The sequence below is a fragment of the Apteryx rowi genome, unplaced genomic scaffold, assembly GCF_003343035.1.
Source record: "Apteryx rowi isolate R43461 unplaced genomic scaffold, aptRow1 scaffold_1035, whole genome shotgun sequence".
NCBI classification, from domain to species: Eukaryota; Metazoa; Chordata; class Aves; order Apterygiformes; family Apterygidae; genus Apteryx; species Apteryx rowi.
The window spans coordinates 164359-187371 of record NW_020447237.1 but is presented as its reverse complement, the minus strand read 5'-3'; the positions used below and the strand labels follow the sequence as shown (position 1 = coordinate 187371).

Sequence of the window (23013 nt, the reverse complement as noted above, 5' to 3'; positions counted from 1 at the left end):
TTGGTAGGGTAAATTGAAATATAATGGAATGTGATATTTTATTCTTGATATTTGCTTAAAACTGAAAGGTAGATGTGAATTTTTTAGTAAATACAGAAAAGATTCAATTAACTTCTCAATTTAGATTCTTAGGTCCATTCATCATTGCAATGAAAATGTAAAAGGGGGAAAAGTAGCTACATTTTAACACTGCTAACAATATTATGTAATTCACATATTCTATTAGTAATGCAAGTAAGAAATCACAAGAGCTGTAATTTGATTACATTTTGGGGGTTTGTTTTCTGTTTCAGTCAGTGGTGAAGACTGGGCGATTGCTGATTAGCCATGAGGCGCCTTTGACAGGAGGATTTGCGTCTGAAATCAGTTCCACAGTTCAGGTAACAGTTTACTAGTATTTTAATGTTCTGCATACTTGAGCATGTTTATCTGTAGAAAAATATTTATCACTATGTTAAAAGCTGAAGTTCTCATATTTTTTAAAGTTAGTTTCTTTTAAATTTTATTAAATTACAGTTTTGTGTATGTTTGCATTACTTTATCTAAAAAGCTGAGAAACCGTCTACCTACCATGCACTGTGTTAAGCATCTACTAAGCGAGAAAATTTAACTTTCACTGAAAAACAGGTAGGATTTGCTGTCAGATGCAGTAGAAATAGCTTTTTGTATAGTCTGCTCTTGATGCTTTTTTTTAACCTTTATCATATTTTATCCAAAACTTAAAAAAAAAAGGAGAAAAAAAAAAAGTGTTCTGGGAATGCTGAAGTTAGAAATAGGAGGGGAAAAAAAACCAAAACCAATTCCCATGGAGTATAGTATGGTGTTAAATTTAGTGTTGAGAGACCTTAGGAAAGCAAGCTGGGAAAGTTGCTCATGTGGGCTTTTGGTAATATTCACAGATGTGTAGAGCTTGTGTGCACAGAAGAGCTTTGAAGGGTTGTGATGTACATCACTATCAACTGTCTGTAGAACTAGGCTTCAACAGAAGCCCTTTTGTGCTTTCTGCTATGTTTTGTATCTGTACTTGCATAGATTCTACCCATTAACTTGACTTCTTTTCTGTGCACATGAACAATGCTGGTTTATAGAAGATTTCAAAGTTAATTTTATCCATCAGTGCCTGATTACTATTTTCTGATTATTCTTAGAGTAGTCCCATTTTAAATTATAGGGCTAAAGAGAAAGGTGGTTCTAAAATTTACAAAAAATAAACCATACAAGCAGTAGTTAAAGCTTGGGAATTCTTTTTTTCTTTTTTTTTTTTTTGTGTAGAAAAGAGGAGAGTTAATTGTTCTGGGAATGTAATTTTGAATTAAATATGCGGAAGGAATAGGAAAGAAAAAGAGTCAGTGGATACTATTAGAAGATTCATTGCATGCATGGGATCAATATATTGCTGAGACTACAAAATGAGTTTTTAGTCTTTTCAGATTTGTGTCTTAGCATCTGATACATCCATGCTGGGATTATTATTCATATGTATCTTGACAAATATCATTTATTTAGACAACAAAATTTAAAGGGACTTGAAAGGAGCTATTTCTTTTTGTGTATATTGAAAGCATCTATTTGTTTTGTGATAATAGCTCATAATTTTATATTCATATTTTGTTAAGAAAACTAGGATTTGTATCTTGAAAAATGTTAGTTAATTTGTCATACAGGTTACTTCAGAATAAATCTAAATATAGATCTTTAGCATTGAATTTATCCACATTGAATTTCTTTTATATAAATTGGCTCTCTTGAATCCATGTTATAACTATATTGCCATTACTGTTTATATCTGTTCTTCAAGATTTTATCATCCTTAACTTTATTCAGCTTTTAATACCAGTTATTTTTAAGAATATCCATACTGTAAAAGAGATTGGAATATAATTTATAAGGCATAAAAAGGTTTTAAAGAAGAATATGGCTTTAGGCTTAATAAAGACTTTGCTTTTTTAGTCAGTTACAACACGTATTTCCTTAGCGATCAAGTAAAGTCTGTCTGATATCACTGTGTAGTAAAAGTAGAAAGGAAAAGTGAAATTCGTTTTTGATGGATGCAATATATGCTAAGAATGCCAAAAACTTGGGGATTGCAGTTGACTTTAGTTTCTTCTTGCACATGGAAGTAATAAGACTTCAATAAAGTATCCAGTTGGATTAGATGGTTACTTTCTATATTGTTGTTCTGTCCTTGTTGCGAGGTTTCTCATCACAGAAATAAGGTATAAAAGTATATAAGTTAAAACTGTCAGAAACATTTCATGGTGATGTACACTTAAATGAAATGAGTATATATGGAAGCAGTGGCTTTCAGTCATGAACTATATAGGGGAAAACTTCATTGAACAGGGTTTTTTTTTTGCTACATGAGAAATTAAAAGTAGCAGTTGGAGACTATATTAAATAAGAATTCCTCTCCGTCCAGTACAGAATATTTAGAAGAGGCACATTATTCCATTAAGCAATATTTCACTGTGATTTCTCAAAACACTTAAAACTAAGAAAGGGGATAGAGTGGTGTAGTGATACGACTTTGTTCTCCTTATTGCCAAGGTTTTGTTTGTGATCTTTGTGGGTATTTTGATGTGAACAACAGATGACAGGATAAATATAGGTACAGTAAATACTTCTTGTTGATTATATAATCTATATAAAAGCTTGCAAAAGTGTTATTTTCAGCAGAGAGGGTACTAAACCTGTTTTAATTAGGAATACCATAGGAGAATAGTTGGAGAAGCCTCGAAAAAGGGCCTACTGAGATGCCAATTCCAAAATAACGAAGCATTGGGGTGAGGAACTCATCAGTATATTACTTATCTTTAGCACAAAAGAATGTAAATCTAGCATCTGCATCCCTGTTGAAGAGAAATAGAAAGGATATTTTCAGAGAGAGTTGAGAGAAAAGTTTCCAGTGGAGACAGAAGTAATTATGTTGGGGTATGTGATAAGAGGCTCGTCTCCACACACAGAGAAGCACAGAGGCGCACTGTTGGGGGGCAACCCCAATAACCCGGTCGGGATGCCCCAACCCGGTTCCCCCCCAAGGCTGTCCCAGGGGAGCTGTCAGCCTCATGGTGAAACCCATTGCCAGGAGTTGACAGAAGAGGCTTACGGACTGAGCGGGTTACTGCCTAGGGGGTGCGGGACTTACTTATTATGGGATGCCAGGGAAAAGCATTTTGGGAATGTACAAGACTTACTATGGGATGTTTAGGGGAGACACCAAAGGTGGGAAAAGGGAGGGATCAAGGTGGTTTGGGGAAGAACAAGTGTGGGAAAGCAGAGGGATGAGGGGATAAAAGGGACTGGCAGCATATAGAGAGGGGAGCAGGTGTGTGCGTGCATCTCTAGGGGTTAGAAAACTGGAGGAGTTCGCTACTGGAGGGACCAGGGGGTTCTGGCCAACTGCTGGTGAGACCGTCGGATCTGGGGTCGACTGAGACATGCTTGAGCGTGTGTGTCTCTGCGTGAGGCAGCTATGGGGAATAAGGATCCAGGGCCAGCTATGGGATGGACTGCAATGGCTAAGCCCAGTTACTGCAGCGATCCCTGGTGTGTGTGTCTGTGTGAGTGCTGGTGTGTGTAAGGGGGTCTGTACCAGCAGCTGGAGTGGGGCTGTGGCCTCAGGGGCTTGTATGTGCAGGTGTCAGCAACTGGGGAGATGGGGATCCCCGGGCCAGTTCCTGGGTGGACTGAGTGTCTAAGCCTGGCTTTGGGAGGGCTTCATATTTTGTGTGCATGTATGGATTTCCCACTAATTCACCTTAATCCTGATCAGCCAGAGAGAGGAACAGGATGAGGCCATTGGTGCTGTTTGTGTTGGGTGAGTGCTGAATGTTTGTGTTGATCTGTTTGGCCAGCTGGGCATATATGGTGTATGTGTTGTATACTTGTGTTTTTCATGTGCCCCTATTGGGGATACACACTCAGCCTCACTACTGGTTGGACCTGAAAATACAGAGCTGCAGCAGCCTCACCTCCACTGGGCTACTGAATTTGGCAACCCTGAACAGGTTAGGTGATTTCCTTTCTGGGAGGGAATGCTCATCTCTAGCCTTCAAATCTAACTATGGAGGTCAATGCTGAGAAATAGCAGTCAGGTTTGAAGTGATAGTCACTGGTGCAACTCCTGTGGCTTCACAACCTTAAAGCATGCTAAACTGACAGGAAGAGGAATTGATAGCAGGTAGAATGCAAGCACGTGCTGTGGTATTTTACTTCTTCAGTTTTGTTAATTTTGTTTCCACCTCTGTAATCAAAAGTAAAGATTTCACTTTATTTTAATAAACTAGTAATCTTTCACCTTTTAAGAGTCTACAGTTCAGAGTTCCTTATAGGTGAAGATGACCAACCTAAATGCTTGTTGTTTCTCTAGAGGTGTGCATTAGCAATCAGGGAGGATTTTGAATGTTTCTGAAATCTGGTTAAACTGTAATCCATGGCTGTCTTTTAGTAGTGGTAAAAAGCTACCTTACAGAGAAGTTTGAAATCCAACTTCCTCCTTATTGTTGTCATTGACAAAATAAAGATGACACTGTGAAATAATATCACAAAGAAGTGAGAGACTTAGCAGAGGACTATGAAACTCTAATAAATTCTACAAGTTGGGTAGATGAGGGGAGAGCAGGGGATGTTGTCTACCTTGACTTCAGCAGGGCTTTTGACACTGTCTCSCATAACGTCCTCATAGATAAGCTCAGCAAGTGCAGGCTAGATGAGTGGACAGTGAGGTGGATTGAGAACTGGCTGAAAGGCAGAGCTCAGAGAGTTGTGATCAGCGGTGCAGAGTCTAGTTGGAGGCCTGTAGCTAGCGGTGTCCCACAGGGGTCAGTACTGGGTCCAGCCCTGTTCAACTTCTTCATCARTGACCTGGATGAAGGGACAGAGTGCACTCTCAGCAAGTTTGTTGATGATACAAAACTGGGAGGAGTGGCTGATACACCAGAGGGCTGTGCTGCCATTCAGAGAGACCTGGACAGGCTGGAGAGGTGGGCGGAGAGGAACCTCCTGAAGTTCAACAAAGGCAAGTGCAGGGTCCTGCACCTGGGGAGGAATAACCCCATGCACCAGTACAGGCTGGGGGTTGACCTGCTGGAAAGCAGCTCTGCGGAGAAGGACCTGGGAGTGTTGTTGGATACCAAGTTAAGCATGAGGCAGCAATGTGCCCTTGTGGCCAAGAAGGCCAATGGTGTCCTGGGGTGCATCAGGAAGAGTGTTGCCAGCAGGTSRAGGGAGGTGATCCTCCCCCTCTACTCAGCCCTGSTGAGGCCACATCTGGAGTACTGCGTCCAGTTCTGGGCTCCCCAGTACAAGAGGAATGTGACACTACTGGAGCAAGTCCAGCGAAGGGCTACGAAGATGATGAGGGGACTGGAGCATCTCTCTTATGAGGAAAGGCTGAGAGAGCTGGGCCTGTTTAGCCTGGAGAAGGCTGAGAGGAGATCTTATCAACGTGTRCAAGTATCTGAAGGGAGGGTGTCAAGAGGATGGGACCAGACTCTTTTCAGTGGTGCCCAGCGACAGGACGCGAGGCAACGGGCACAAACTGAAACACAGACAGTTCCATCTGAACATGAGGAAAAGCTTTTTCACGGTGGGGGTGCCAGAGCACTGGACCAGGTTGCCCAGAGAGGTTGTGGAGTCTCCTTCTCTGGAGATATTCAAAACGCGCCTGGATGCAATCCTGTGCAATGTGCTCTAGGTGACCCTGCTTGAGCAGGGGGGTTGGACTAGATGATCTCCAGAGGTCCCTTCCAACCTCAACGATTCTGTGAAGTGAAAATTAACTCAGTTGCATGAAGAACTAATCCTTGATTTTAGAAGTCTTTCATGCTTACAAGCATTGATAACCCTTTTATCAGATCTCTTTATTTTTCACTGCTGCTGCGCCATCGGTGTTCCAATTTGTCGTGCTTTTTTTTCTGGCTAATGAAGGGATTATTATCCAGGCTTGCTCTCACTGTGATGAGCCTTTGAGTGTAGCAGTTTTGATCTCTTTCTAGAAAGAGGAGTTCCTTACAAATGAAGCAGTTCCATTGATCAGGCAGTGTAATGGGGATAAGGAAGCTAAGCCTAAAGCAGTAATCCTACAGTAATCAGTAACAGTCAGTGGAAAGAGTGCTGTAGATAGATAATAGTCATTGTTGAAACAAAAACATTTATCTATTGAAATGCTCATCTAGGAACTAACTCATAGGTGATCTTTTTTCTTTAAGATGTCATCTCTTATAATTATTTCAAAATTATTTATTATTCCCTCTGACATGTAATATATTAGAAAGTTAAACCTAAACTGAAGGTCTTCCAAATCTTACTGTAGTCTATTCAGCATATCAGATTTGAAGATAATTCTAGGATTCTGTTTTAGGAAGGAATTAAATGAGCCATGAAACTTTTTTTTCCTTCCTCTAAAAAGTAGGCAGCCATTCAGTATGAAATATCAAACAATTATATTTTTCTGTTTGTTCGTAATGTGTTAGAAGACAACATTTGAAATCTGGGCATGGCTGAAAATTTCATGGCATTCTGAAGAATACTGTTTGTTATTTTTTTAAAAACGTTCTGAATTATACAACTTTGAAAGGAATGTCATGTAGATCTGAAACAAATAGCTTTTGTTTTTGAAAGTGGATTTCGAACAGTCACTAACATAATGTGTAGTTCTTGTAATTTGCTATTTTTATGTAGCTTCTGTGTATGACAATGTACACACTATTTTGTGCATTAGAGGCTATTCCACTTAATTCCTGGCACGTGTGGGGCCAATAAATAGCAACTGCTTGAGCACAGGATTTTGTCAGGGATGAGGTGACGTAATACAGTATATGATGGTTTTTTTTTGTTATTCAAGTCACCTTTCTTGTCTTCCTTTATCCAAACTCCTTTCAGAAAAATATGCTACTGTTCTCAGAAGTGAAGGTAATTTGGCAGAAAATGTATTCAGAAATCAGAAAGTTGTGGGGAGCAGAGCTGAGAATTGCTAAGGTAACTTATAGTTAGAGTAGTTTAAGATATGTGCATGCTGGGAAAAGATTAGGATTTGTGTACTGACTAGTGGCTTGATTTTTCATTTCCTAGTTTTTATGGCTTGTATATTAAACATATCATTCCTGCTTTCCATGGGACTACATCCAGGAAGTTTGTATTATGATTACAATAGTATGGTGCTTATTTTTTGTTAGGACTAAAAATAAATATAGGGAATATAGAAGATACCATTTGGAATTGATCTTGTAAATACAAAAAATTTATATCACAGGAAAGTCTTGGTTGTTTCTACCTGTTCTCTACAAATAATCTGACAACAAATATTTAAAATGTACTGGAAAATAGAAAATGCTTGACTGATTTTGAATACATTTTCTTTTAAGAATTTTGAAATTTGTGATTTGTGTACATCAGTAATATTACAGCAGAACACACCATCAAGCTGTACATTGTTATTAAAATAAAAGAATGCAAATGACTCAAGAAAGGTGATACCTGGTCTGGGAAAGAATGTTGCTGTCTATAAAATAACAAGATGACACACTGCTTTTTGTAGTAGGTTTGCACAGATGTAAAAAGGTACATATTGTCGTCATTCTGTCTGCAAAAGACCAGTTCTGTTTTAATTGTGTTTTTTCTTCGTAGTAGTGCAGTTTCTTTTCTTACTACCTGGTAACTACTTTGTCCTTGGCCATCTGATATGCCTTGGGGGGATCTGGAGGGGTAGGCGATGTTGGGTCGGCTTTTGAAGCCATGGAAAGGAGAACTGAGTTCTGGTCTCAGGCTTCCTGCAGAAGACTTGTTTCTCATCAAGTTACATAAGTTTCAGGCTTAAAGTTTAAAAGTAGCCATGGGATAATTCCCAGTAAATTCAATGAAATAACCTGTATCTCAGGATTGAGTTATGCCATCTTATTTTTTCAGCTCTTCAGTTCGTATGTATAATTTGGATATAATCATCTTTGTCTATTTAGACTGGAGATGCTTTAGACTTGCTGCCTCTACTACAAAATAAGGCCTAATCTCCAGTAAGTGGAGTAATTTTCTGCTACTCTGGAACATTAGGGGAAGCTATTAGACAAGCTATTTTTATGGGAAGCATTTCAGGAAAAAGAAAAGTTGATGTGTCTAGGAAGGTCTTTCAATTATGTACCAGTTTCAAAGCAATTTTATTCTAAAGCAAGTTGCCTTAGAAWGAACTTTACAAAATGAAAAGCTTGAACAAAAAAAAATCTTTAATTTCAGCAGTATGAATATTTAAAGTAAAATAGGCCTGTCTGATATTGGATAGAAAATGTCTCAGATCACACTTCGTTATTTCACAGAATCATAAAGAAAAGATTTCACCTTTCCAACACTACACTTTCATAATCTTTGAGCTGAATCAATTTTCATACCCTCATATTATATGTCTTTAGAATTTGGGGGGTTTAGATATTCCAAACAATTCCATTATTTCAATTTTCTCATAAACTGAAGTTAAGCTGGCTTTTCCCAAAGAAATTGTGACAGTTTTACATGGTTCTTTGTGATTTTTTGGGCAAAGGATTACAGTGCAGTACTTCAGAAGATTCAAGAGACCAGCTTTGAGTTTCAAATTATGTTGCTGTGTCTTCATTAGTGATTCACTTGGTACAGTAGGAGTGAATTAACTTGAAGTGGCTTGTGTTTCTTTGTTTAATTAATTTTAATAAACTTTTGAAATTGTCAATGCCATTAAAAATTGTGGTGGTTGCCACTTAAATCTAATTTTAATGAACAGGCTGTATACATTTATTAAAATCTATCGCTATTGAAAGCAACACTTCCAGCATAATTGTTCTTAATTTATACTTAAAAGATTCCATTGTCGTAATGGGTAGAAGCAAATTGCCTTTTGAGCTCATTAATTGCCTTTTGAGCTCATTATGGAGCGTAAAAGTCTTAAGAATTTGGAGGAGTTTTTGGTACAAAGTATTAGAACTACTTAGTTATAGAGATGAAGGATTTGAAAGAATTCTCTGTTCAGTTTGAGAAATAATAATAAGAGGACTCAGACATATTTTTGCGAGTTGATTAGACAGGTGGACAGGACAGCCTTGAGAGCTTTTTGTGTGACACAGACTTTTTCTGCTGTTGAGTACCATTTCACGGATTGGCTAAACAAAGTGGTTCAGGACTCTCAATATAACATGGAAACACATGGAAATATGCAGGTACAGGAGTATGGTCTTCCAGCTGACAAAAGAAGATTATTAACTCTGAATCAGTGATTTTTTTTAACTTTGCTTTGACACAGTCACAGTAGGCAGTAAAATTAAATGAACTGAAGCCCCAGTTACTGAGGTCTTGACACAATTTGGTGCTTCATAGTTTACTATCCTATTCAATTTTATGTGACGCTTTCACTGTTTTAGCCCATCCAGCAGGAATCACAAGTTATAAAACCATGTTTTTGTAGATCACAATGTTAGTTTATATCACTAATAGGATGACTTAGGAAATGTTGGTAGAGAACAGACAAAAGCTGGAATAAGCACAAGGGAAGTAAATACAAGACAGGCAGAAAATATATAATACAATGGAAAAAATTAAGAATGACTTGAAGAAAAAAAACATAAAAAAATTACCCAGAATAATAGAAKAATAATAATGTTATTTTCTAAGTAAGGAGTTGAGAATAATAAGGGATACATTATTGAAATAAAGTTTTCATTAAGTGACTTGAGTCAGAGCAGTATGTGAAAGTCAGGTGCATGAAGAGGTTTGTCATATTTGTAAAATATGAATATAGACAATTTAGTAAACTTCCAATGTCTGATGCTGCATGAACTAGAAGCAATTTTTGCTCTGCAAGTCTAATATCCTGGGTAGTATTGAATGTCTTCAGCTTATTTTGATAAGCAATGTATAAAATTAAAAAAAAAAAAGTGAAGGGCAAAATATTCCAAAAACAACTTTAACTAAAGAAAATGAAGCCACACTATTCATCAAAAAAAAAAAAAACAAAGTTTAAATACTACAAAGAATATTTTAAAAATTACAGATTCACCACAGAAACTGAAAAGCTCAGTAAAATGAATACGAAAAAATTGGCCTTTCATATCATTAATCTGAATTATGAATTTAATATGGATCTTTCATATTAATTGTGAAGCTATTCGGTATTTTAAAGAAAGTGGATACTGCAATAAAAATTTTAGATTTTCTGTTTTCATTTTTAAATGGAAGAGCAAGTTGTGTGCATTATATTTCACTGCATGCCCCATTCCAGATGTTTGCCTCTCCTTGCTTGTGACGTTCCCTGCCAAAGTGCCTCTGCAGTAACTGTGGCTTGCAAGCCCAGCTGTCTGGATTTGGCTGTTGTGCTTATCTGGCAGAGATGACTTTTTCCTGAACCTGTATCACTTTCAAATGGGAGCTGTAAACCAACAAGGCATGCACCTTCACAGGGTAGTGACTGTACTTCTCCGCACACTAACGTTTTGAGATCATAATTGTTCTTGGTGTTTTTACAAAGACTTTTTATACAGCATAACTCACTGTGCAGAAATATCCCAATTTTCATCGTTTCATACTCTGATACCTAGGACCAATAAGAAAGTCTTGTTTTATATCTGTAACAAATGCAACACAAGATGATTGGATTTCTAAGAAGTTTTGTTTGATGTTACCATGTCTTAATGTCCAATTTACTTACGAGGCTTAGGTATACATGTTTGTTTTATCTTTGGTAGACATGGGAAGGGGACAAATTTCTCTAAAATACAAACAAAAATCAGAAAAACTTCATTTTAATAACTGGTATCTGTTATCTGCTCAAGCTGAGATGGAGTGTTCTGTCTCTCTATGCTGAAATAAATTCAGTACTAGGGAGAGAAAAGTGGTCCAATGAATTAAGTATAACCAAATATTAAATTGCATACACAGTAATCTGATTTCCTGTTTCAAACTCCCAAATATATTTCTTAAAAGAAGCAAGCAAACCCCAAATCCTAAAATAACATTCAAGTTGCAAAATGAAGTATTCAAATACTATGGTGGGCTTCTGTAAAATATGCACATGAGCACACTTTTTAAAGACATAAACGCAGAGTGCATATCTCCAAATGGAATTAGTCTGCTCTCTAGCCAAAAATCATTTAACTCCTTATTTATCTGCAGCTCAGTCAAGGTTTCTTAAACTTCTGAAAAGTTTCATGAACACAGCCAGTCAAGAACAGGCACGCGTGCCAAATGATTTCTCAACAGCAGGATTTCTTATGCACGTACACTCATCTTGTTTTCAGTGAAGCTCACATAAAACACGTACCCACCCACCCAGTGAAGGGAATATGTTTCCACCTGCCATTTGTGACAGTGCCATTCTGCTGGAATATGAGAAACCCAAGTTTGAATCCCACTTGTGCTGATTTGGAGAAAGGTTTCTACATGGTGAAAGCGTGCCCTACCTGCCTGGCTTTTGGGTCCATTCTATCTAAAAATAATGACTCGGTGTAAACTTTTCCCATGTACCATGTGAGTGTCCTGACTGCTGACATTAGTAAATCCTTTTCTTTTTCTTCCTAGAAACATGGAGGCAAGAATGAAACAGTAGCTTGGGAGTTTGCATAGGTATTGAAAGAACAGAGGCTGTATCAAATAATAAGCTCATTGTTATGAATATTTAATGAGTGAGAGAACAAAGCCATCAGTAAGGTTTTGTGTGCTCCTTTCCAGTGTATGGGAATAAATGCGTTATGCCTTCTTGTAATGTATTGCACGCACCAGCTTTCCATCTCTTACAACAAGTGTTTTGCTCTAATAGCAGTGTTATTTCAACTCCAAAAATAAAAGAATGCTGACATTAATGTATGAGCGTAAACAGTTGCTATGAAATAATCAAATATTTTAATGTGGACACTGTATTTTACAGATTAAACTAATTTTATGTTAGTATTGGTCTGATTAGTGAAGGTCACCACTCTTCAAGTTTCCCCAACTTCCACTTGAAGTACAGATTTGGAAGTAAAGGTAGATTGTCATGTACTTTTCTCTAATTAAACACGATGTACCATATGCACTTTGTATTCTGGCCATTTTGTATTCTGGCCATTTTGTATTCTGGCCATTTTGTATTCTGGCCATTTTGTATTCTGGCCATTTTGTATTCTGTATAGTCACTGTGTAGTAAAGCGTACGGCAGTATGGGATTCAGTGTTAAATATCAGTAGAGTTGTGCAGTTAGCAGCTTTTAATTCTGGAAATGAGAGGAAATGACTAAACTTTGGAGTTAGCATTTGTGTTTGGCTTGTAGAGTGGATAATGGCACAATCTTGTTAAATCAGTTCTTAAGAAAACATTACAATATCTGAAAATATTGCAACTATTTTAATAGCTATACAAATCTTTTTCCATTGACATTTTTACTTAAACATAAATAAAATTAACAGCATCCTTTTCTAAGCTTTCAAGATGTGTTGTCTGAGCTTTATAGTGTTTTGTGGGAAATCCACAGGGCAAACATTATCATACCGGTATTTTTAAATGAAGTATTCTGCCAGTGAGAAAATGGCTTTGTTGGTATGTGATCGAAGCTCACAAACTGAAAAGGGTGGCTAGGGATGACAGGCATATGCCAATAAACTATTAGTGGAAGGAGCAGGGAGAACTAAGCAGGCAAATTTAGACCACCTGTCTTTCTAGACAAACACTTGTGGTGTGCAGTACCCAGCAAGATCGCTTTTTTAGGAAAGCATTAAACTGAGAAAAGATTTTTTTTTTTTRATTGGTATTAAGTTGTATGCTTTCTGTAGAGTTATTTATTTTTGATTAATATATTGGATGGATATGGTTTTGTCACTGATTCAAACTAGATCTCTATTCTGTCACTTTATTGTTGCTGCCCCATTTTCTACTCTGCTGTTTGTAAGGCAGAGGGCAGCATTTCTTTCAGATGCATCAAAAACCCATTTGTCTTCTCCTGTCTGAACTGGATTTCCTGCATTTGCTGTGCAAGTGTGCAGCTGAGTACTTTTTCATTTGTTATGCAAATTCTTGAAAAGGYGCAAGAAGTTTATCCCAGAACAATACAAAGTGGTACAGTGGCAGAATATATCGAGAGTCATTGTGGTTCAGTGAAATCGAAAGTTTTGGCTACCGAACAAGTTCGTTGTTGGAGTCATCTTAATCACTAGAGTGTATAGTGTTAAGTACATTCTTAGTGTATTTACTGAGGATGTTTTTCCTTGTTCTGGTATTTAATTTGGCATGAAAATGTTCATATGCCTGAGGCATCATTGTCTTGCTGATGCATCTGTGTTCATTTGTAGTGATTTATAACTTCAGACAATGTGTTTGGCCTTCTGTACACTGATTCTGGAAAGGACCAAAAATATGGCAACCGAGGCAGAATTGAAATGAATGTGAGCTTTCCTCTTTGCTGCGCTCTCCCCCTTCTCTGCATTTTCATCTCTCTAGCCCTTAGAAATTTTCTTCTAGGGAAAAGAAATGTGTTTTGTGTTTATACTTATTCTGAGGTACAGTTTACATCTGCAGAARTATAATTTTAATTCAAACTCATTTGATTAGAACCATGTTGTGATGTTAACCATACATTTAAGATAACCCACAGACCTGATAGAAATGAGAAGGTTTCTATCCAAACAGTGAGGAGGGCAAAAAACCTTCCATGACTGCATATCTTGTGTTTCTGGTCTGTGATGTGATATTTTTCCATTTTCTCTCTAATAGCATATTAGAGTTCAGTAACCATCAGCATTTTAACTGGTATGTAAACACAACTAATGATGTTTTAGAAGGCCATCCAGAACTATGAACTCTCCTATAGTAATTTTAGGTAATTGTTAAAGCTGCTACTGAGCAGGCCTTTATATTATTCCATGACAAATCACTAGCTTGTTGCTTAATTCAAATTAATATAAAAATATCCCTTCCATTTTGTTGGTCTTTGAAACCGACTTTTGTCTGGTAAGCGATCTGTGACAGGACTCTAGCATAACGCAGATCTGTAAAGTAGTTAATGACTCAGGATATTTAACTTTCTTTCTGCTTCAAAAACCTAACAATAGTATGTTTAACTTGCTTTATTTTGTTTGTCATTATCTCTTATTCAGAATGAGTTATGAGTTGTTTCTGAACTCTAAATAGAAGTAGAGGTTTGAATAGCAATTTATGATGTCATGCCCAGAAGTACCCAGTTAAAAGTATGGTAATGGTCTTTCTGCTCTAATTTCCAATGCAATATAGCAATAAAAACACTTCCTGGGTGGTTGAAATTGCTTGGCCTTTGGCATAATTTCTCAAAACACTTCAATGGGATGCTATAATTCTTTGTTCTTTACCCTGGGTTATCAGAGTGCCTTAGTACTTAATAATTTGCTATACCTGTAGATAACTGTGGGTATTTTCATTGGCATTGTGTGTCAGAGTTACAGCTGTGGAGAAAACACTGAGAAGCTTGTCTCATTTACTCAAAAATTACTTTAGTGGGTTGGTTTGAGGTTTGTAAGGTGTTGATTCATGGAAGCCTATTGCCTTTGTTTTTTTCCTGGCTTTTCATATTTTGATATGGTCATTAGAAGTGACCTGGCTAGACCATCAGCATATAGGAATAGACATAGTTCAGAGTACCACAACCACTGTAGTGATCTGTGGCACATAAGGACATATGCAGAATAGAGGAGAAATATGGTACAAAATAGAGAATGTCTCTGCTTTCTTGTTAATGACTCAGTGACATTTTTTTAACACTGTATGTTAGGAACACTTTTTTTTCCCTTAGGAGTTTTTTTAATTAATACATAAATTATTGATGTTTCATGTACACACACAAAATCAAATTATTAGTTCTGTACTGAAAATATTCATAGCTCAAAGGAGAGGATGTAAAAGGAGCCTCTTGAGCTCTTCTGTGCCCTTCCAGAGTGCTGTGAATTTTATACTGTTGCTGTTGGCTATGTTAAGATCTTTAATATGGGGAAGAAAACGGAGGCTGCAATTTTACTACCTAAAAAAAGTAGGGTAGCTGCTTCTGCTGYGCTCTTGAGAAAGTAACTGCCTGCTGTCCCTAAGGACTGACACAGCTTGAGTTAGTGCCCAAGTGTCACCCTGGTTTAAAGCCTCAAATCTGGATTATGATTGTAGGATAAATTATGACAGTGCTGCGTCTTCATGTGATTAGGCACAGAGGAAGAAATTTTGGAATTGTGTCCTAGTGCAGCAGGCATTTTGAATGTAAGTGGGCACTTGCTCATCACTATCATGTGAGAATGTGGCAATCGAAAGCTGTCCTGTAAACTGATTATAGTAGAGAAGCACTCTAGAAGGCCAGGTAGCATCACATCAGCATGCTTTGGGTTATGAATGACTTACAGGCTTTTTGATAGAAAAAGCATTGTCTCATCTTTCATCTTGCTTTTAAGAAAGCCTCCATGGTTCCTAGATCCTTGCTATTTAAGATGGACAAACCATGTCAGGTAATACTGAGTTCCTGACTAGCAGATGTAGACCCAGAATTCCTGAGAAAAATGAATTTGGCAATTTCAGTCAGTGACTGTTGCATGAAAAGAATAATAACGCAGCCCTGCATGTATGTCTGTTCCTATGACCTTATCTGGCRTGATGCTTTAGATTAGATTGCTAGTCATGGGCCCATTAGATACTGTAACAGCAGCATAAGAGATATGGGCATGACTTATTGTCCTGGTTGTAAGCATATTAGGGATTCATATGCTATATATAGATTGTGCCCGTGATGCTTTATGTAGTTGTGCTGTGTTCGCTATAAAAGCGGGACATCGAAAGGCAGTTTGTTGAAAGAGCAATAGCAGTACAGGCATCTGTCTATAACCCTCTGGAAATTTTTGTTAATGTTAGCATGTTTCAGTAGTGAACATCTAAGAGGGAAATGATACACGGCAGAAGATTATACTATCTACAGTTATCTCACAAGGAGCAAAAATTGATGGAGATTTAATTAACATTAAATGAGTCAGAAAGCAAAGTCTGCTTTCAGACTACCAAACACTGAAATGCTCATTTTAGAAAAAACACACAGCCTAAAACACCCTTCAAAACTGAACGAGTTTCTCTAGAGGCAGCCAAAACCACCTTTCCTTAATTTCTATATGGAAGTTTCTGACTGGAAAAGTTGACCTACGTAGCTGGAATTGTTCCTAAGATACATTGGCTTGAAAATAGTGTTTCACTCACTGTCATCACTGAATAAGTGCCTTTTGTCCTTTATGGCAAGTGGAATTCTGATCACCAAACTGCTTTTTGATGAAGCACTGACCATGAACGAATGAGTAGCAGTGCAGCAGCTTTGACATCCAAGGAATATAAGTATCTTGGATAGGAGTCAGAAGGAGGGGGCAGCAACATCTGTTTCTCTCTCCCATCATTTGGTGGAAAAAAGTACCATTTCTCCTGAATGTTTTAAAGAAGCTGCTATCCTAGGTTTGGGGGATTACAGATTAGGAATGAATATAGACAAAATGTGGCACTCTGCTGGAAGTAACCTGCCTTTTAGATAGGGAAGTGGTAAACTGCTGATACTTGAGAGCTATTGTCCGGATATTGTATTATCCGTCTCCCCAGTGTCTCTGATACTACGGACTTATCTTGGCCCTAATTAAGAGGTGAAAACCTAGGCCTGTCAATGAAGTCAGGGCAACTAAGATTAGAAGTGCCTCTGCTGTTTAGTATCTCATTTCCTTTACAATTCAGTGCATGGAGATGATGGCTGGCCCTAACAGTGCCACCTGTTCTTTTTTCTTCTTTAATCAATTACACATCAGTAGAATTGGAAAGCTAGAGTTCCTTACAGCAAAAACTAGTGGTTTGCTTTTTCACACTTTCTTTTGTTTAAGCAGTAACATCAGAGATACTGCACACTGATGAATAACCTTACAATAAATAAATCCCTAAAAAGTACAGTGGCTTTGGGCAAAAAAATTGCCAAGAATGTACTTTAATATCACAGTGTATTGATAATATTATTCATAATATTATCAACATATTATAAAAAACGAATGCTTTGGGGCCTTCTAGAAAGGAAATTTCTTACTATATTATCTCTAGTTTTGTGGATTTCAGCAATGTTGCATCAGAATCTTATATGGCTTTGTACTTTTGGTAATGAATACACATCACATGAATAACAACTCATTATATGTTAGGAGGAATAAATGCAGCTATTTAGCAGCCAGCTGTTAGAATAAACTTGTAATTTCGACTAACGCAGCTTAAGACAAGTGTGTCCATATGTTGTGCATTTTTCTGAGACTTTGAGTTAACACACTAATTCATTTCCAAATTGCACCTATGCCACATCTGAAGGCGAAAACAGCAGTAAAGAAGGAATCCGGGTTTTGAAGTACATGCAGAAAGTAGGGTAGTCACTGTCCATTACTACTTCAAAAATGTAAGTTAAGTATTAGCAGTGTGTCTTGCCTTTCTAGGAGTTATATAAGGTGTGTAACGAGGTAACACATTTACATTTACTGACATTACACAACCCTCTGAAAAACAGGCCATGGTTGTGGTGGGTCTGTGGTAGAGAATCAGAAATGGTCACTTTATTTTTTTTAATCCGTGATCTTAGATGTCATTTGTAACACTGTGCAGTTTTCCTTTTTGCAATCCTTCTCCTTTGGAACTATTTAGTGTATAGCTGTCTTTTTAAAGGTATTTTATATATATATAAGTGTGTGTGTGTGTATTATATATGATACATGTATGTGATGTAACTTTAGACTGCTTTAGAAATAAGAAATCAAATGTTTTAAAGGTTCTCTTTATATGGATTGTAGTTTTGGGAGTATCTTATTTCTTCTGAGATAGCAGAACTTTCATAGTTAACGGTGTTGTGTTTTATGGCTTCGCAGTTAAATGATTAAGTTAGACTTCCCAGGGATAGAGGCTGATACTTGGCTTGCACATGTATTATTTCAGTATGTACAGAAATGTATTGGGAATTTCTCTTGAAATAAGAATAAAATTAACGTTTGGAAAGAAAACTTCATTTCCTTTCCCTCTGATTTCCAGACTCCTTCCCCATGGGCTGAATTTTCCTCCAAATAAGCTTTACTAATAGATGGGATTTGCATGATGGCTTGGTAAGAAGGATAGCCCAGAGTTGTTGTAAATTGTGCTTCAGGCATCTTTCTCTATTAAATTCAGTGTTATGTCAGGGATGTGCACCTTTTAATGGTCTGATTAGTAGAAAGTAGTCTGTTTTACCAAGTTTGACTTTTTGATTATGCAAATATCTAATTTAGGACCCCTATGATTAAAAGGACTGCTTTTTAAGCAATTAAAAGATGCAGATGTAGTAATCTCTACCATGCATGTATCTTTTCTAGGACAAGGGAATGTCCACCATGTTGGCAACTCTATTAAAGTCATGCTTTTGAATAGTACAATAATGCTGCTTCTGTTAAGCTGTATCCTATATTTTGTAGTTTGTGTGTGCAAACAGTCTGACTTGTGGTACTACTCACTAGTATTTGAATTAAAAAAAAAGCCACTATTGAAACTTACAGTATATAGTGTTAGTAGCTGGTAGCACAGTCAGAACAGGATATATTTCTAGGTGTACAAACACTGTAAAAGAATGTGTTCACTAACCTGTTTGCAGCAAGTATTTAAATATAATTGTAGAATATCTTACATAGAACACTTTTTACAATGTTGAACAAAATAGAGTTCTGGTTCATTATTGTAGTTTATAGGCTCTACAGTATTATAAATACTTGGGTAGTTTTCCTTTCATTAGCCCTTGAATATATTAAATAATCATGATGTCTGTCTTATACTATTAAAAATAAATCCTCGCTATCATTTTAAAATGTTTTCTGAAAAAAAGCTGTTTGGTTACATATGTTCCAGTGTTTTACTGTTGAATTTGTTTCTGCATACTGTTGGGCCTACTCTGAATCACGAGCCTAGAATTCTGCTAAGAATATGACAAAGATCATTTACATTTGTGGAAATAATTCCGTGTTTATCTGGAGACAATATCTTTTTTTTTCCCACTCTGATATCAGTCAAGAGGGCTAGAAGGACCCCCCTCCCTTTTTTTTTTATCATGTGAACCCTGTCATTTACATCATCAAGTGCTGGAGCCTTAAGAATTTGCTTGCAAATAGCTGCATTGTGCAATGGCTTCACTCCTTGCAGCTCTGACAGTTTATGCAAAGGCATAAATGCCAAATCCTTGTAGTAAGGGGACAGGCTGTACACCAAACAGTTCCACCAATTAGGAGATTATACATTGATCTCCTTTTCTCCCAGTCAGTTGCAAAATTTTCTAATCCGTGTTCACTTTTTATTTTGCTGTAAATTTTTAGCAGTAAACATACTGAAAAGACAAAGCAGTTGATGAAGGTAGCTAATATGAAGAGTTTTCAAAAGTTGCATTAATTTTGGCCTTGCAACTGAAGCAATTAAAAGCAACTTGCCTTTTTTCCTCTGACTGAAGCTGCTAAGTTTCTGCTTTCTGGAACCTTAGGATGCTCAAATCGGTAGGTAAAACAATGGAGGAGGCTGCAGAGGTTACTGTCAATTTTCAGGTTTGAAAATAATCATCAAAAGAGCGTTTGTTTCCCTGTGCTTTCAAAATGGAAAGAAAAACTTTATTTTTTTTAACTGTAAAATAATTCCTCTTTCTTTAGGAAATATTTTGTTGTTCCCAAGATTTCAAGTTGGGCTGAGTTATGTAAATGCTACTGAACTACTAAGTTCTATCAATCATGGAAAATCATGGCAGTTATTGCATTAAGCTTCTTGTATACGTGATTTTTTTCTATGCATTTCAACTGAAAGTTTTTTTTGTTATGTGCTAAAGATAATATTGMCTTATTCCTGTACAGTTTCTCTGGGGCCAAAAAGGAGGTGTTCCTGCTACTATTCCTTCCTGACCCATTAAATGATTTCCCCCACTTTCTCACCCCCAGCTTGCTACATGAGCTGCAGCCCTATAGAAGATTTAGGGAGTATTTTCACAGCCATGTCCACTTACTCCTTACATTTTCTGCAGGCCTTGGGGAGGGATATGGAAGGCAAATAATTCCTCTTTTTCAGTAGAGAAATACATCATCTTATGCTCTGTGTTCAAGAGTTTTAAATTATCATACACTGAAATTCAAGAATGTGTTAACAGCAAGCATGAACGCTGTGACCTCTCTCATGTCACATGTCTGGGATTGCGCCCACCATACCAAACAGTGTTAATTAGGGAAAGCAGGACATCAAGGGCTAGAACTGTCTCAGTCCTCACAGTAAATACATGTCTATTATTTTAGAAAGATTTCAGATCATAAAAGCTTTTTGCAAAAGGCTGTCCAGTGTCTAATAACCCTGCAATACTGATGTAAGTGACTACGCAAGCAAGCTTTCTAGTTTACTTTGCACTTGCCCATGTACAATGCAAACAGATAGCTAATGACTGGATAAATACAGTGGGAATGTACTTTGCACACTGTTTTCTGAGCTTGAGTGTTTTGGTCTTTATTTTGTTTGTCTATTTTTATATTCTTTCACAAGCACATTTTGTAATGATGGAATATTACTGAGTTCCTAGTACAGTACAGAGGAATAACACAAGGAATGTATTATGCTTACTTTTCCTAAACCTGAAATCCTTGCTGATGCCAATTATTTTTGGCTTTTATTCTTTTGAACTAGTATTGTATGAACAGGGGGTTGTGTGTTCTGATTCTTTAACACAAGAGTGTTCGTTCAAAGCAAAAAAAAAAAAAAAAAAAAAAAAATCAGACAAAAATGTATCTGTCAGATTTTGGCATATTCATTTTCTTTTCCTACCATTTTTCCTTACTTTTAAATGGAAATCCATGAAAAGTTTATATGCATAAAAGAAATGACAGTGAGAGCTGAGAAAAAGTCATTAGCCGAAAACTACTACCAGTTGTACTATTAACCCACAAGGATTAAATTCAAGTTTTATGAGAAATATGACTTACAAAACCACTAAAGAAAGAAACTCAAAGTGAAGTCTTTAAAACCAGACTGATCTTGGATCATGCTGAATGCACACAGCAGTGGCAGCTAAAAGGGATCCCTTTTTTACTTTGTGTACTAAAGAACTGATCTGCAAGCTGTGTTGACAGAGGGAATGCATATGATAGATTTTTGTCAGGAAGTTGTTGCTTTTTAGTCAACGTGATTTTTATAGAGTAAGCAGTCATTACTTAGTCATTGAAATTGTAAAAGGAAACAAACTTTGCCTGTTAAAATAGAACTGTTGAAGGAAAATATATTAAAATATGTATTTGTAGCCAAATATATGGCTGGTATAAAGTGAAGAGAAAACTGTACAGTCTTGTGTAAAAGGAGCTAAATTTAAGCTGATGAGTTACAATTATGTCTTCATAGTTTTATTACAGAAAAACGGCATTTATGCTCGCTAATGTTTTGTGTGGTCAAAAAATCAGACGATGGGTAATAGGTTAGATGAAATAAATATAGAGATTGAGCGATCTTGCTAAAAATTACTCCATTTTTCGAAGAATAATAAATTGTGTAAGAAAAGGTCTGCTTGTTGAAGCTTAATTTTACAGTATCTCTCGTGATGAATAAAAAGAAAAGTAGTGATTTTTATAGATGATACTTTAAATGACCTTCATTTTTTCCTGTGCATTGTTGTTTGGCTTTCCAGGTAAATTTCAGTTAAATCCAGCTGTGCAACTTAAGGTAGGAAGGAGAATCTGCTGTCTAGGATGTGCACTCGTACTCAAAAGGAGAGTTTTAAATCCAGGTTTAATTAAAGATTTCTGTTTGATTTCAGGAAGGTCATTCAAAAAATACAGCAAGTCTACCCTGAACATCAACTCGCTGTGCAAAAAATGAGATTAACTCCTTTGAGGGCATTATAACAAAAAAAATTGATTTTAAATTGGTGAAGTCCTCAAAAATTGATGAGGAGACTCAGACAGAGCATGTCTGTACCATTTAATGGAACACAAATACATCTGAAATGCCTGAACTGATAAATCTGCATTTCTTGGTACAATGCTTGTGGAACTCCATATGGGGCTTTGTAGCTGCCCAGAAGCAGCTGGACTGCTCAAAAGTACCCTAGTTTAATACAGCCCTATTGAGATAGACTCAGTTCTGATGCAGTATCATCATAGTGTAGTTGTATGGCTCCATGCTTCATTGTGCTATATAGTTACACTTCTATCTAGAGAGTGGCATACCCACATTTATGATTAGACATGTACTTTATTTATATTAAAAAAGCAGTTTTGTATAATGCAGTTAAAGTAAACTCTTCCAGAAAAGATGAAGTGATTTGTTGAGCAAGTTGAACAAAATACAGCCTCCTCACAACATTTGTCTCATCTTAGTGAAATTCTATCATGTCTTATTTTGCTCTTTGGAGAGGTAAATTCTCAGATCTCTTTCAGAAGGGGAATAACTTCTGTCATCAAAGTTTCTTTGGCTTCTGTTTCTTTTTTATTATTTTTACTGATACTTAGAACTGTCTTGTTTGTTTTTTTTAGAAAGGCACTTGCTTATGTATCCTGTGCTGATCATAAAATGGTACAGGTTTTAACATATGGTCAATCTGATGGTTGCTAGGAGCTATTCTCTCAGTCATGTTCACCCAGTTTTTGCAAGAGTTAAAACAGCATTGACAGTACAGTAGTCTGTCACTCGTAGATGATTTGCACTGGATTTAGCCATGGAGAGTTAGAATCATGAAATAGCTGAGGTTGGAGAAATGGGCTGACAATCTCTGGAGACTGTCTAATCCAAACTTCTGCTCAAAGCATGGCCAACAAGGGCAAGTTGCCCAGGGTCTTTTCTGGTCAGGCTTTGAGTATCTCCAACTATGTTTGAGATACCACACCCTTCCGGGCACCCTGTTCCAGTTTTTAACTACCCCCATGGTGAAAAACTAATTTCTTATGTCTAATAAAAATTTCCCATTGTTGCCACCTGTGTCTATTGTCCCTTGTCCTTTTGCTGCACACCTCTGAGAAGTCTGGCTCTATCTTCTCTATGCCCCTGATTAGGTAGTGGAAA

General features: G+C 36.9%; 1 long non-coding RNA gene across 1 annotated transcript in view; it reads left to right on the top strand.

The window, feature by feature from the left end:
- The first annotated feature begins 290 nt into the window (after positions 1–290).
- LOC112966679 overlaps positions 291–23013 on the top strand; it is a 58915-nt gene continuing 36192 nt past the window's right edge. Inside the window, exon 1 of the long non-coding RNA XR_003253697.1 lies at positions 291–380. This is a non-coding gene — a long non-coding RNA (uncharacterized LOC112966679). The remainder of the gene's footprint in view (positions 381–23013) is intronic.